The sequence below is a fragment of the Vanellus vanellus genome, assembly GCF_965231255.1.
Source record: "Vanellus vanellus genome assembly, chromosome: 3".
Taxonomy (NCBI): domain Eukaryota; kingdom Metazoa; phylum Chordata; class Aves; order Charadriiformes; family Charadriidae; genus Vanellus; species Vanellus vanellus.
Genome location: NC_138907.1, coordinates 106323274 through 106337036, shown reverse-complemented (window position 1 = coordinate 106337036; position 13763 = coordinate 106323274). Strand labels below are relative to the sequence as shown.

The 13763-nt window shown below is 40.5% G+C and overlaps 1 protein-coding gene across 1 annotated transcript in view; it reads left to right on the top strand.

Annotated features, from left to right (window-relative positions):
- Window positions 1-13763, top strand: part of DLGAP2 (DLG associated protein 2) — a gene marked incomplete at its 3' end in the record, with an annotated part of 389377 nt that overhangs the window by 246851 nt on the left and 128763 nt on the right. The window lies entirely within an intron of this gene.

Below are 13763 nucleotides of genomic sequence, written 5' to 3'. Positions count from 1 at the left end.
GCACCTTAAGAAAGAGTAACTGTAGTTTAAACCTTAACCTGTAACATTTTATTAAATTTACAAGATTTCACTACAAATATTTATGATACTGCTCATCACGTAGAGAATTCAGATGGGGGAAAGGCATTAATGCTTTAGGCCAGGATCCCAAGCGAGATACTCAAAAGAATTTTGGAAACACATGGGATATTTAAAATATGCATTATGAAAAGTATCAAGGTAGATTTTGCTCCCCGACCTGAAACATCCACCCATCTCTTAGTTCAGACAGAGTAGATTTTGTATTAGTATTCAGATATTATAGTGAAAAACACCAAAGAAATATAAATACATGCACACTGAGATAAGCTCTGGTGCTTTAAGAAATATTCAGGAACAATAGTTTTGCCCTGTGGCTACCTTAGCTGTTTTGGAGAATGACTTTTCCTTTTCACATCAAGTTGGAAACTCGCTCACAGCAAATTTCGGTCCTATAGGATAATCTCTTTCATAAAGCATCTATAAAAACATTGTTACCTGAATTTTAAAAAACATGTGCTTGTATACATTCACCTAGAAATTTGAAGCTTTTCAAGTAATATAGGATTAGAGATGGTTCAGAAAGTTTTGAGTCACATATGATCACTTACCTTTATGTGTTAAGGCCAATATAATTCTGTTCCTAGAGCCCTGCTGTATTTTGGAGAAGGATTTGTATTCATTCTTTTAGGGTTAGCATTCAAATTTCAGAAGAGATGTTCTAGCTGGAATCACCCTAAAATGTATATAAACCCAAAACAGAACTAAGGATGGAATGACTTGGTTAAAAAAAAAATAATATTATTTTTAAAAAATAAATTAAAGGGCCGTGGGAGTAAAATGATTCAGCCACCTTTTTGTAAAAATGATGCACGTTATTTAAAATAAAAGTACCTCAAAGTTTTTTGTCAGATCTAATGTTTTCTTAGGCTTTTTTTACATTGTTACTTTTAATTGTCTTTCATAAAACCTTTCATTAACAATGAGAGTTCTAGTGCACTTGGTACAAGAAGGTGAAGCACCCGAATGAAAAGTCAGAAGAGTAATTTCTCTGAAAGAGCTTTTGTAATAATTGGAGCTGAATTCTTGTATTCATTTGATCAACTCCGTCCAGCTTTCTGCACCAGAAAGCAAACCGAATAACTCCGATCTGTGTCATGTTATTATTACGTACAAGCTGCTTGTTTACATGCTTTGAAATTCTTATCCTAAAGTATCATAAGCACACACTGAAAGATCAGGCCAATAATATAATCTACTTTATTTCTGGTATTACCTTGATTTTTCAAAAGTTGCAGTTGTTCTTTCTTCATTGTTTGAAATTGTTCCCACTAAGAAGCGCTGTCACGGCCGAGGGGTGATGGAAGGTACTGCTTTCTTGGAGAAATTCTGCATTAGATGTAGGTCATTGTAACTGCACTGAGTTGAGGGAATTTAGGATCGTGTACGTGCAGCAGCTTGGCTAACAGTCAGGTCCCTCACGACCTGGTGATGAGGGCACTATATGGGCATGAGGAAGAGCTGCCTCTCTCCTTCCTCCCTGCTGCCGGTCAGAAGAGGCAAGCTGAATAACAGTAGTACAAAACACACAAGGAATATAATCAGGACCATTACCTGCCCAACGTTACCAATTTTACTATGGGAGAGTCATCACATTTTTTTCTTTTGGGTTTTTTTTTTTTTTAATAGAAATAGCATTTGTGTTGCTGCTGATAATACCTGTTTAGATTGCAGTAGCTCCACATGACTCTGGTAGAGAACCATTCCTCATATTCAGTGGGGGAAAAAGTAAGGCAGGGGAAAAAAATCATATTTTCCATAGTCTAATGTCTTCTGTATATTGAGCTAGACCAAATATGGAAATTTCTGTATCATGAACATGAAGTTTCACATCCACCATCTTTTCAATTGTACAAAAGTACATTTAAAAATTACGTTATACATGGGTCTTTTAGGCTATTGATCAGATTTTTCTGTTTAAGTAATACCTCTGTAAATGTATCATCTTGATACTAGATTAAAGCTGTTTGTATTCCTGAGGTAGTGGGAAGTGTATCTTCACACAGCTTTTGAAGCTGTTATTCATGAGCCATCAGTTGCTTCGAACACTGCAGTAGAGAAAGTAGTGTGACATGTTTCTGTTTTGTAGTTCTTAATATGCTTTATACATGTATTATTAATAATAAGAGAGGAAAAAGTGAAGATATTTGTTTTAGGCGAGTGCACTTCTTTGCTTTAGTCTGTCACAATTGCTTTAATCTTTTTAGACTTCCCATTTTACTTGAAGTCTGAACGTAAACTGAAGATATGTTATTAAAAAACTGACAGGTCATACAAGATCCGATCCTGGATTATGAACATCTCTTAGAAACTGAAATGCTGCAATTGCACAGAATTAAATGGAGAATCATATACAAAGAGGTTGAAGCAAAAGAGATTTTGTGGAAACATGTCCTTTAGTTTGAATCTCAACAGAGTCTCAGGCTTCTTCACTTAATTTTCTTGTGTTTTAAGTTGGAGCAAATCCCAAGTTTGTCCTGAATTTTTTACATTTGTCTTCACATTGTGCTTTGGATTTCAGCAGGCTCTCCAGATGTGCCAGAGGTTCCCCCAGTACCTGGGCTTTAGTTTAGGATGTCTTTGAGTAGGGAGCAAGAATAAAATCTGTTTGTGTGTGTTTTATTAAGACCGATGTGTGGGTTTTCCATTTACTTCAGTGAAAGAGAGTTTACTGTTTGTCTTCCTGAGTGTTTTGTGCAGCATGTACAGCATGGTCCTGATCCTAAGTCATGAAAATAATTTTCAATAATCTGGTTTTTATTTTTGCTGAATTCAAAAGATAGATAGAAATTTTTTTTCTCTTTTTTTAGTCTCTTTGTACAGTCTTCAGAGAGAATTACTTCTGCAGTGTGAGGAAGAATAATGCTTTTAAATAAAAATACAAGGAGAAAATAAATACGTGTGGAGTCTAGATGCTTTTCTCGATTGCAGTAGCAGTCATAGAAGTTACAAGTCCTCATTTCTAAGGTTTCCCTACACCTATTTTTTTTATTCGTTTGAAATAAATCCAAAGAAATCATATGTAAAGTAAAGTAAAAAAATCTCAGGATGAACCCAGACGTTGGGACATGCTAGTGTCAAGACTTCTGCCCCTCCACCTTGCAACTAGTTACCTTAAATACTTAACATTTTCTGGTTTGGGCTGACAGCCAGCTTTTAATCAGTGATGTCAATATAGTACTTGTTCCTGTCTTCTCGTTTCCCCACCAATTTCTGATGTGACAGCTTATCAAATGCCTGGGTGAAATACAGACAGATTGCTTTCATCACCTTTCTATCATCTATTTCCTTGGTCACCCTTTCAAAGAACTCACTTGGATTTGTTTGGCAAATAAATATTTGTTGGAGTTTGGGATTTTTTTTCCTGTCTGTCATCCTCTAAGAAGTAGACCCTGTTTTCCTTAATGATTGATATGAGTGTTTTGCCCGGAGGATAGGTTGGTCTAAGGAGGTGCATTTTTCACTCCTGTTCCTTTCTTGAATAAAGTGGATAGTCTAATTAACCCCTTTCAAGTTGCTGGTCTGTAACAGCACAGACTTCAGCAAGACAGTCTACTTCTGAAGGCCCAGGTGGATGCCACTCTGCTATCAAAAGTCAAAGTCAAAAAAAAAAAACAAAACCCTGAAAAAATATATCTGTTCAAGTCTACTGATGTTCTTTAAAACTGACATGTGACCTGCTGTAGCAACTTGTACAGGGAAAGCCGAGAAACCTCCTGTTTGCAATTTCAACCAGTTAACTGTGTTTTGCAGCTGGTTGCACACAGCTGGGCATTGTAAGCATAGCGTAGAGAAATCAAATGTTAGGCTCTACTTTGAAAGGTTAAAGTAAATAATGAAAACGGAAGCTAGGGCTGTTTCATGGGGTGGTGGGTTTTACCTGCACGCCACTAAATGTAGGGGCAGACTCTCAAATGGCAGTGCCTGGCAGGCGACTGGCCAGCTCCGCTCCGCAGGTGATGGGTGTCACCTTCCAGTTCTCTGTGGCTGCCTCCGGAGCAGAAGGCGATCATGGAAGGACATGTGTTGGGGGATTCAGAACGAGAATGGAAAGAGCATGTGATACTGCCAACCAGCTCCCAGCTGCTGAGGATTAGGATTCCCACCTGTTGCATGACAGGGTTTTGTGCTGCACCCCATGCTGTCAATGTATGTTATCATGAGTGTCTCTAAAAGATCAAGCCCTAGTGGAAAGTCAAAAAGAAATCAGCTGCCTGGCCTGATTGGTGGTAGAGCTCAGGAAGGGTTCAGAAGTCTAGTTCTCCAGCAGTAACTTTTCAAAAACATTACCATGTTACCGTGAAGCTGGTCAACAGCTTGATGTCCAAGTGGAACCAGTAAAAAGTGGTGTTACTCAGGGGTCAGTATCGGGACCGGTGCTGTTCAACATCTTTATTGGCAACATGGACAGTGGGATTGAGTGCACCCTCAGCAAGGTTGCCGACAACACCAAGCTGTGTGGTGCGGTCGATATGATGGAGGGAAGGGATGCCATCCAGAGGGACCTGGACAGGCTTAAGAAGTGGGCCTGTGCCAACCTCATGAAGTTCAGCCAGGCCAAGTGCAAGGTCCTGAACGTGGGTCAGGGCAATCCCAATCACAAATACAAGCTGGAGAATGGATTGAGGAGAGCCCTGAGGAGAAGGACTTGGGTGTGTTGGTTGATGAGAAGCTCAACATGAGCCGGTAATATGTGCTCATAGCCCAGAAGGCCAACCGTATCCTGGGCTGCATTAAAAGGACCATAGCCAGCAGGTCGAGGGAGGTGATTCTGCCCCTCTGCTCCGCTCTGGTGAGACCCCACCTGAAGTACTGCATCCAGCTTTGGAGTCCTCAGCACAGGAAAGACATGGACCTGTTGGAGCAGGTCCAGAGGAGGACCACAAAGATGATGAGAGAGCTGGAGCACCTCTCCCTGTGAGGAGAGGCTGAGAGAGTTGGGGTTGTTCAGCCTGGAGAAGAGAAGGCTCCGGGGAGACCTTTTAGCAGCCTTCCAGTACCTAAAGGGGGCCTACAGGAAAGATGGGGAGGGACTTTTTACAAAGGCATCTAATGATAGGACGAGGGGGAATGGCTTCAAACTGGAAGAGAGGAGATTTAGATTAGATATTAGGAAGAAATTTTTCACTGTGAGGGTGGTGAGGCACTGGAACAGATTGCCTGGGGAAGTTGTTGAGGCCCCATCCCTGGAGGTGTTCAAGGCCAGGCTGGACGTGGTCTTGGGCAACTTGGTCTAGTGGGAGGTGTCCCTGCCTATGGCAGGGGGGTTGGAACTCGATGATCTTCAAGGTCCCTTCCAACCTAAACTGTCCTATGATTCGATGAATTTTCTATCCAGCCAAGAAGGTACCAGTGAAGAGCAAAAGATGCTGCATAATTTCTAGACCCCTCTTAGCAGCTGATTCTACTGATGTCCATATTTAATGCTGCCTGAATCTCGTATCTAATTTCTAGAATCTAGGTCATACCAAGTGATACACAGCATAATAGAACATTCATATGCATTAAGTTGGTTTCCTTCCTTTTGCAGTCTCCAGTATCGTTGCAACTGACATTTTGTTGTCTAACTATTTCAGGGACTTTTCTCAGATATAGTCTTACATCAGTCGTGTAAGACTCCTATGCAAATTTCTGGAAAGTTCAATGTTAACTTTCGTAGTGCTGAATTATTGGCCTACTCTCCCATGCAAGGACAACAGGCCATATGACCTTCTTAGGTAAGGATCTCATAACAATAAAAGCTTGATATTACTTCTTTGACATAATGCAAATACATACGTTGTGCTAATGAAAGGAATTACTTCAAAATTAATTCTATAATACAGTTCAAGTGTGTGGATCATTAAATAACTCAGTGCAGAGTCGCCAGTCAGGGCCAATCTATTAATTTCCATCCCTTTATAACTAAGAAAAGGATCTTTTCCCATTATTTTATCCTTTGATTATCCCTCTATTTCATCTTGTAGAGAAGGACAAAATTTAATATTGTTCCTTAGATTTGAATTTAAATACAGATATGAGCTGGCTTAATTAATCATCAGTGCCTATGACTAAACTGTATAATACCTAGCAAACCAATTAAAAGATAGCTAGCACTGTCAAAGCAACTCGGCAGTATATAATGGGTGGAAAATAAGAATAAAGACATAGTGCTCGGCCCGCGGAGTTCTATGGCTGGTTTGTGTGCCTGTTTTCCCAGGCAGCAGGGAATGCACAAAGCACTGGGTAAGGTACAATAGTTGAGTCTGCCAAATGACAGCAGCAGAGTTTTAAGATCTCTACTTACACCCAGTGTACTATATTCCTGTAAATGTTTTAGTTTAACTTATTTGTATGAAGGAATAGATACAGAAAAGATATATTTGTTTTCTATATAAAAGAGTGCGAATGATGATATCCAGACAGATCAAAGTCTTCCTCCCATGTCAACATCCTCAGCTCGCTCACAAGCCTTAGAATTAAAAAAATACTTTGTCTTTCTACCCTTTTTGTTTAATGACAGTGGTACAAATAAAGACTCTCTTTTCCTGTGGGTTTTAGTTTCAAACAATGACCATTTTAAAGCTTCAAAAACTTGGAGGGAGGGGTTGAAAGAGGGAAAAAGAGATTCATTATCCCACACATGGTTTTTTAACTAACAATTGCACACTGCTTTGGTGCCATTAGATTTAGTGAGTCTAAAAAGAAAGTGACCTTCACATATTTGTACGCTTCTCCTGTGTCACTTTAACACAACAAGATTTATTGTAATGCTGAAAGATAAAATTCAGTGGCATCTTTCATTGCTAATTAATAGTAAATGTTGCTCTGCAAATTCTATCCTTTTCATGGAGGCAGGAAGGATTCTACGTGGTTCTAGTTGCTATGTAAATAAATAAACCAGGGATGAAAAGACCATGCTCTGCTCACTCCTGAAAGTCTCATTGAAATTGCATATTTAACAGCACTGACATAAGGTGTCTTTGTATCAGGTAAAATAATTGTGATTTAATTGAGGTAACTGTTAATTCTGCTTCAGTGGACATCGCAACCATGAGTCTCCTGGGAAATCCAATCCCCCAAAAGAAATAGAATCAGCTGCAAATGAGGCTCAGATTTTTATGGTAGTCTTCAAAAGACAGGCTACGCGTAAATACAGCCCCAGGTTCGTGGTATCTGATGTGCTAGCAAGTCATGCAGATTTTACATACTGCAGCACAGTGCCATTCAGAAATAAATTAAATAAATAAAGTGAAAACTTGAGCTTCTCTCCATGGCAACCGCTGCATCGCTTGAGCCTCGTGCCACTTCCCGAACAACTGCACATAGGAAAATAAGCCAGCAGCCAGCACGGGGAAAAAAAATAGGGAGAGGTTTATAAAATCTGCCCAGGCTGCCAGGCGTGGACTTTGTAGAGACTTTTTAGAGCTACATTTTTTAACTTTGTGTCAGTATGTTCTGTAGTATGTTCTAGTTTGTCCTCACTGTAGCATGAGAGGCAGGAGATGGGTGACTACTGGAAGAACTAAAGCCTGGATGATGCAGCCCCTTCTTCCCAGCAGTGGTTTCATGCGACAGCCTTGCCCCATGGCAGGTCTCATGTGCAGGAAGGCAGGAGGAAGGGCAGGCTGCCCCTGGGTCTTTCCAAAGCTGTCAGCACCAGGTCACTGCAGTGGTTCTTCCCAAAGGCATATGTAGCTGCACTTGAAACTGAGCTACAATGGCCAGGTAATAAAGCAGGCTGTTGGCAGCAGGTAACATGAATCCCTGAACAGTATTCAGCTCCGCAAAAGTTGTCAGTTGTACCTGCTAAACCTCTTTCACTGAATCCATTTTAGTAAGTAAAATGGGCCAAAGTGGCTAAAATCTCTCCTCTCAGGACAGCATTATCTCATCCAAAATGCCCTGGAGAAAGGGCCCCAAAACACAGAATCATAGAACCATAGAATCGTCTAGGTTGGAAGGGACGTTTCAGATGATCGAGTCCAACCATCACCCTACCACTGCCAAAACCACCACTAAACCATGTCCCTCAGCTCCATGTCTACCGATCTTCTAAATACCTCCAGGGATGCTGATTCAACCACTTCCCTGGGCTGCCTGTTCCAATGTTTGGTAACCCTTTCAGTGAAGAAATTTCTCCTAATATCCAATCTAAACCTCTCCTGGCACAACTTGAGGCCATTTCCTCTTGTCCTGTCACTTGTTCCTTGGGAGAAGAGAATGGCCAGGTGCTGCCTGCTGAGAGACCTCTTGGGAAGGCTTAAGCCCATCCCAACAAGCATCCTAACAGCTAAATCCTGTGGAGGAAACTGGAACAATATTTACATGCTTGCCCCAATCCTCTTTATGAGTTTGTAGATAAATATGTTGGAAACAGGTAGACATAATGATGGCATAAATATGGGCTACGCTTGTTTTTACTTTTTTGCACTTTAAGCAGAGAGATTGGAGCAGGGCTGGCAGAGTGGGCAGCTTTAAGGGTCAGGTTTGCTTTTCATTCAGCACATTGTTTCGGCTCAGAATAGGTTGGCAGCCCTCTAGCAAACTTTTTGTCTGGCTGCAGAGATCTGATTCTTATAGTATTTCTGATATTTTTCTGGCTTAATAAAGTTCATAAAGGGCTTAAATATGGTGGTGCCTCCTGCAGAGGCAGAGAACAAATTTTGTGACCCACAACTCCACCCTATGGAGGCCCTCTGGGTCTAATGGATTTCTCTGCTAAAGCATTCTGCATACTCCTCGAGAATAGGTTTTTGGTACTTGGTGAGAGATGGAAACTCTATATACAGCCTTTGTAAGTGTACACTGAGTGAGTGTACATAAGTATATAAAGTGTTCACTTTGCAACTGTATATATATGCACTCTTCCTTAGCCCATTTCCAAAACCAATCATAACAAGATTTTCAGAAGTAATTGCTTTAAATCCATTTTACATTATATATAAAATGTTAAACCCGTTTTGTATTCGGCAAATATTTTGTTACACTTTGCAAAACTGATATGTGGAGAATTGCTAACTTACCAGCACTGTGGTAGCCAGCAACCGGCGCTGGATCAGGAGAGAGAGGTGTCTGTTGAGAGAACTAACCCAAGGATGAGAAAAAAACCCAACCCAGACCAACTTTCACCTTTTTTTTTGTTAGGGATGAAGTGACTATAAATGTCTTCACAGAGTGCTTTCTTAACAGATCAACAGGTCAATTTGCCAGGCAAATGCCCTAGGCGCTGGATTAGAGAAACACACTCTTCATGGGTCACTGGATACTTAATTATTTAAACAAGATGGAACAGCTCCAACTGGAGAGAAAATAACATTAGCCTGGTGGTTAGGGTACTCAGCTGTCACTGAGCGATGTAGAGTCAAATCCCTGCATCAAAGCAAGCAGTGTATAGGCACCAAGCAGCACATCTGACCATTTGCCTTTAGCTGTTCTTTAATAGCAGTGTTTACATCTCATCTTCCTCATGAAAGATTTTGAAATGTCTTGATTTTGCTCCAGTGAAGATCAAAATGAAGACCCAAGCCTCATTTAAAAAATATTATTTATGAGGAAGAGAGGCTAGCTAGCTAGACTTCCTGATTAGTTGTTCAGAAACAGCTTTACGTCATTTTTTTTCTACTGAATATGCAAAATTTGGTGGATTTAGTCAATTGAATTTATTAAGGGAGTGTAAGTATGTGCATGTACGATTAGGAGAATAGGGGGAGAAAAAGGAAAAAAGGAGAGAAGTCAGAAACATCACTTTACTGATGCCATCGTCCAGCAGCTGCTTTGGATTTTTTTCTTTTTTCAATTTAGAGGAACATCCTCATAGCTGCACGTTCTCTATAGCCCATTTCCTATTGGCAAACCTTGAACACCTTTGCTGTTCTGCGATGCCTTGTGTGGGAGATGCTCTCTGCTAGATAATCTGCTGCACTTAGAGTCAGTCAAGGTCTTTTCTTCCTTTCTGGGATTCCTGCAGACTCAGGTAAAGTGGCAGCCTGCTTGGAAAAGCAGAGGAAACAGCTGAAGGCAGAACTTGAATATCTTCCCATTATCGCTGAGGGTTATTCAAACATATGTCTTTATAGTTTCAGGTCATAGCTGTATGGTACTTTTCTACATGTAATCAGGTACATATGTCATTCTTAATACAGACATTTTAGAAAGCTCTGCTCTTTCAGGCTTATTTAGGCTGTATATTTTACAGGCTGGCTATGACAGCTCTGTGCTCTAGCATAATTCTTGGAAGTTTTTCTAACATAATTTCTTGGGGGAACAGAAAATAGATAACACATAATCAGGGTAAAGCTTTAGAGATGTGTGTAATAGCAGGCTCGAAGTGTGTAATCTTTTCCTTTGATTAGTGTGAGGACCACATGCAACTCATTGACTTCAGCAAGAGCTGTATTTTTATGTCCAAAGGTGGATTTGAGCCTTCAAGACATAGTTTATGTGTGCTATCCTCATATGGTTTCTGGAAAGGGCTGTAATGGGTGTTTTAGAGAGATGTGTGCAAAAGCTCAAAATCACTTCAAAGGACAGTTACTCTTTGAAGTAGTCAGCCAAGACTAATCACCTTGTCAAAATTCTTAGTGACATATTGAAGTAGTCATTTGGATGCTGTATCCAGATAATAAATGTTCGGAATGAGACTTACTTTGTATGTCTATACCGTTCTAATGTCTCTGCAAATCACGTACACATCCTGAGCCACGTTTGAACTAGTTTTGTAAGTGCTGGTTGCAGAGCAGCCATTGTAGACTACAGCTTTGTGTGGCTTACTCAATACACCTGCTTATTTCTACCCTGTGTTCAGTGTTTTGCAGCAGCAGCAGCAATACATCTGGAAACACCAGCCTGGAGGAGCCGTTGCTCACTGCAATATAATCAGAAACTCTGAGTGAAGCTGAGGGAGCCAGTTGTTGGTTCTGGGTCCAAAAGACTGTTTTCTAGATTAGACAGAAGATTGCTCTGGCCTGCTCCAGGACAAATGCAGTGCTACAGACTGGGGGCGGAGTGGCTCGAAAGCTGCCTGGCAGAAAAGGACCTGGGGGTGTTGGTGGACAGCCGGCTGAGCATGAGCCAGCAGTGTGCCCAGGCAGCCAAGAAGGCCAACACCATCCTGGCCTGCATCAGGAATAGTGTGGTGAGTCGGACTAGGGAAGTAATCATCCCCCTGTACTCAGCACTGGTGAGGCCTCACCTCGAGTACTGCGTTCAGTTTTGGGCCCCTCACTACAAGAAGGACATTGAGGTGTTGGAGCGTGTCCAGAGAAGGGCTACAAAGCTGGTGAAGGGTCTGGAGGACAAACCTTATGAGGAACGACTGAGGGATCTGGGGTTGTTTAGCCTGGAGAAGAGGAGGCTGAGGGGAGACCTTATCACCCTCTACAACTACCTGAAAGGAGGTTTTAGAGAGGTGGGAGCTGACCTCTTCTCCCTGGAGACAAGTGATAGGACAAGAGGAAACGGGTTCAAGTTATGTCAGGGCAGGTTTAGATTGGATATTAGGAAACATTTTTTCACTGAAAGGGTTATTAAACATTGGAATAAGCTGCCCAGAGAGGTGGTGGATTCACCATCCCTGGAGGTGTTTAAGAAAAGGGTAGATGAGGTGCTTAGGGACATGGTTTAGAAGTGGTGGTGTTTTTATCAGGGTAGGTTAATGGTTGGACTTGATGATCTTAAAGGTCCCTTCCAACCTCACTGATTCTATGATTCTATGATTCTATGAAATGAAAGCTGATTGATTGTGGCTAACAACGTGCTGACCCTAAGCTAATATACCCTCCCTCTCAGTAGACTTATTAGCTCAGACTCATCACCATGCTGATTGCTTTTCATATTTTACAAACATAAGCTATGCAGGGTGGACAAGTGAACATATGTCTGCTTATAAATAACTATTCAGACATTGAATGAGCGAAATTGTTGTGGTGGAAATGCGAATGAGACACAGCCACTGCTTGAGCCCAACTGCCTCCTGTGGTTTTCCTATAAAAGCCTGAATACCGTGTGCCTCAGATGGGATGTGATTTGGGATACCGAATTACCTTAACTGAGTTTCCCTCCGCTTCTTTTTCATCTCACTGGAAAGCATGCCAAATCTCAGGTTTCCACTTGGCATAAAAGAGCAAGTGTAAATCCCTTTGTGTGATTTCTCTGTTGAAACAGAGAAATAACTAGAGACTGTTTATTAGTCCATGAAGAGCAACTGGCTCATTGCTTCTGTCTTTAACAGTTCTTTTGTGTTCATAGCTTATCTGAATAGTGCATTAACCAGGGATTCAGGAGAGCTAGTTATTAAAGTAGAATGTTGCATGACTTCCGGCAAAAAAAAAACCACCTTACTTTACTGTTTCCCAATTCATAAATTGTGAATAATGACACTGACTATTCCATCAACAAATCTGAGATGTACTGATATACTGATGAAGAGAGAGGTACATATTAAGAGAGAGGTATTATTATAATCATTATTTATTTCTTGGTTCACTGAACAATAATTGTTGGATAATATTTAATGCATTTACATATTAAGACTGGAAATTCTATAGATATCTTGAAAGGGCTGCTCACTGCAGAACATTAGAAATAGTGTTTGAGGGAGTAGATTAAATAGGTGAAAAAATGCCTATCTTGTATCTCCTGAGGGGGTTTAGGTGCTTCCTACTCACTGCCTGGTACAGTATGTTCAAGATGAACAAAATTAGTGAAAAAAAAATTGGTTCTGAGGGAACATTAGAGATAGAAAAATAGTGCAAATCTGCAATCTAAATCTTTGAACTCTTACTTAGGTAGATAAATGGATAGATCCTGCTTAGATAGGTGGCATTTATATTATATATGTATGTAGTCAGACTGGATTTGAGAATCTAGATCCCTTTGTAAATCTAGCCCTGAAAGTGAGTTCTCTAAGTCTGAAATTGGAAGGCTTTGTCAAAATGTTTGCTTAAGTTCTGGTATCTCACGCTATACTAGTGCCAGAACAAGGGTACGAACCGTGTTTCTTTTCTGAACATCATCAATTATGAACTTCATGAGCATAATACAAGTGTATACACAGTTATGCACAGAGTTGATGCAGGCAGTAATTAATGCCTGTAGAAAAGGAGACTATCACACAGAAAGTTTCTGAGACCCTTTTCATCTCCACAGCTTTCAGTCTTATCTTTCTACTAAAGAAGAAAAGGCAAGAAGGAAAACCAAAGGAAAGAAGTAGAGGTTGCATTTTGGAACAGTATGTAATTTAGCACAGATTGCCCTTATCTCCACGTTAATAATGTTTTTCACATGCCAAACCATTATTTTTTGGTGAAAAGTAAAAAGAAAATCTAATAAATGAAGGTTGGGAGGCAGAGGGAGAACTGCTTGATTTCTATAACAATAGTTTGGTAACAGCTGTGGCACAGCTGGGTTCTTAGAGGTGTAGTGGGGAAAAGCTACGCCATTAATGGTAGAGTATTTATCTTATGTAGTTCTTCAGGCTCTGAATATTATCTAGGTTGCTTTGTGCCAAAAGTAATAAAATGGCCAGAATTCTCTTTATAGGAAACATAAATTGTTGAAGACAAATATAGTATGAAGGAGACTGTCAATGCGATAATTGTGCACTCCTGTCACTAAATTGCATATGTATTTATGAATATTCTAGCCCTCTATACCATTTACTGGTAGAGTAACTGGAATAGCGTGCACTGGGAATATTTTATTCT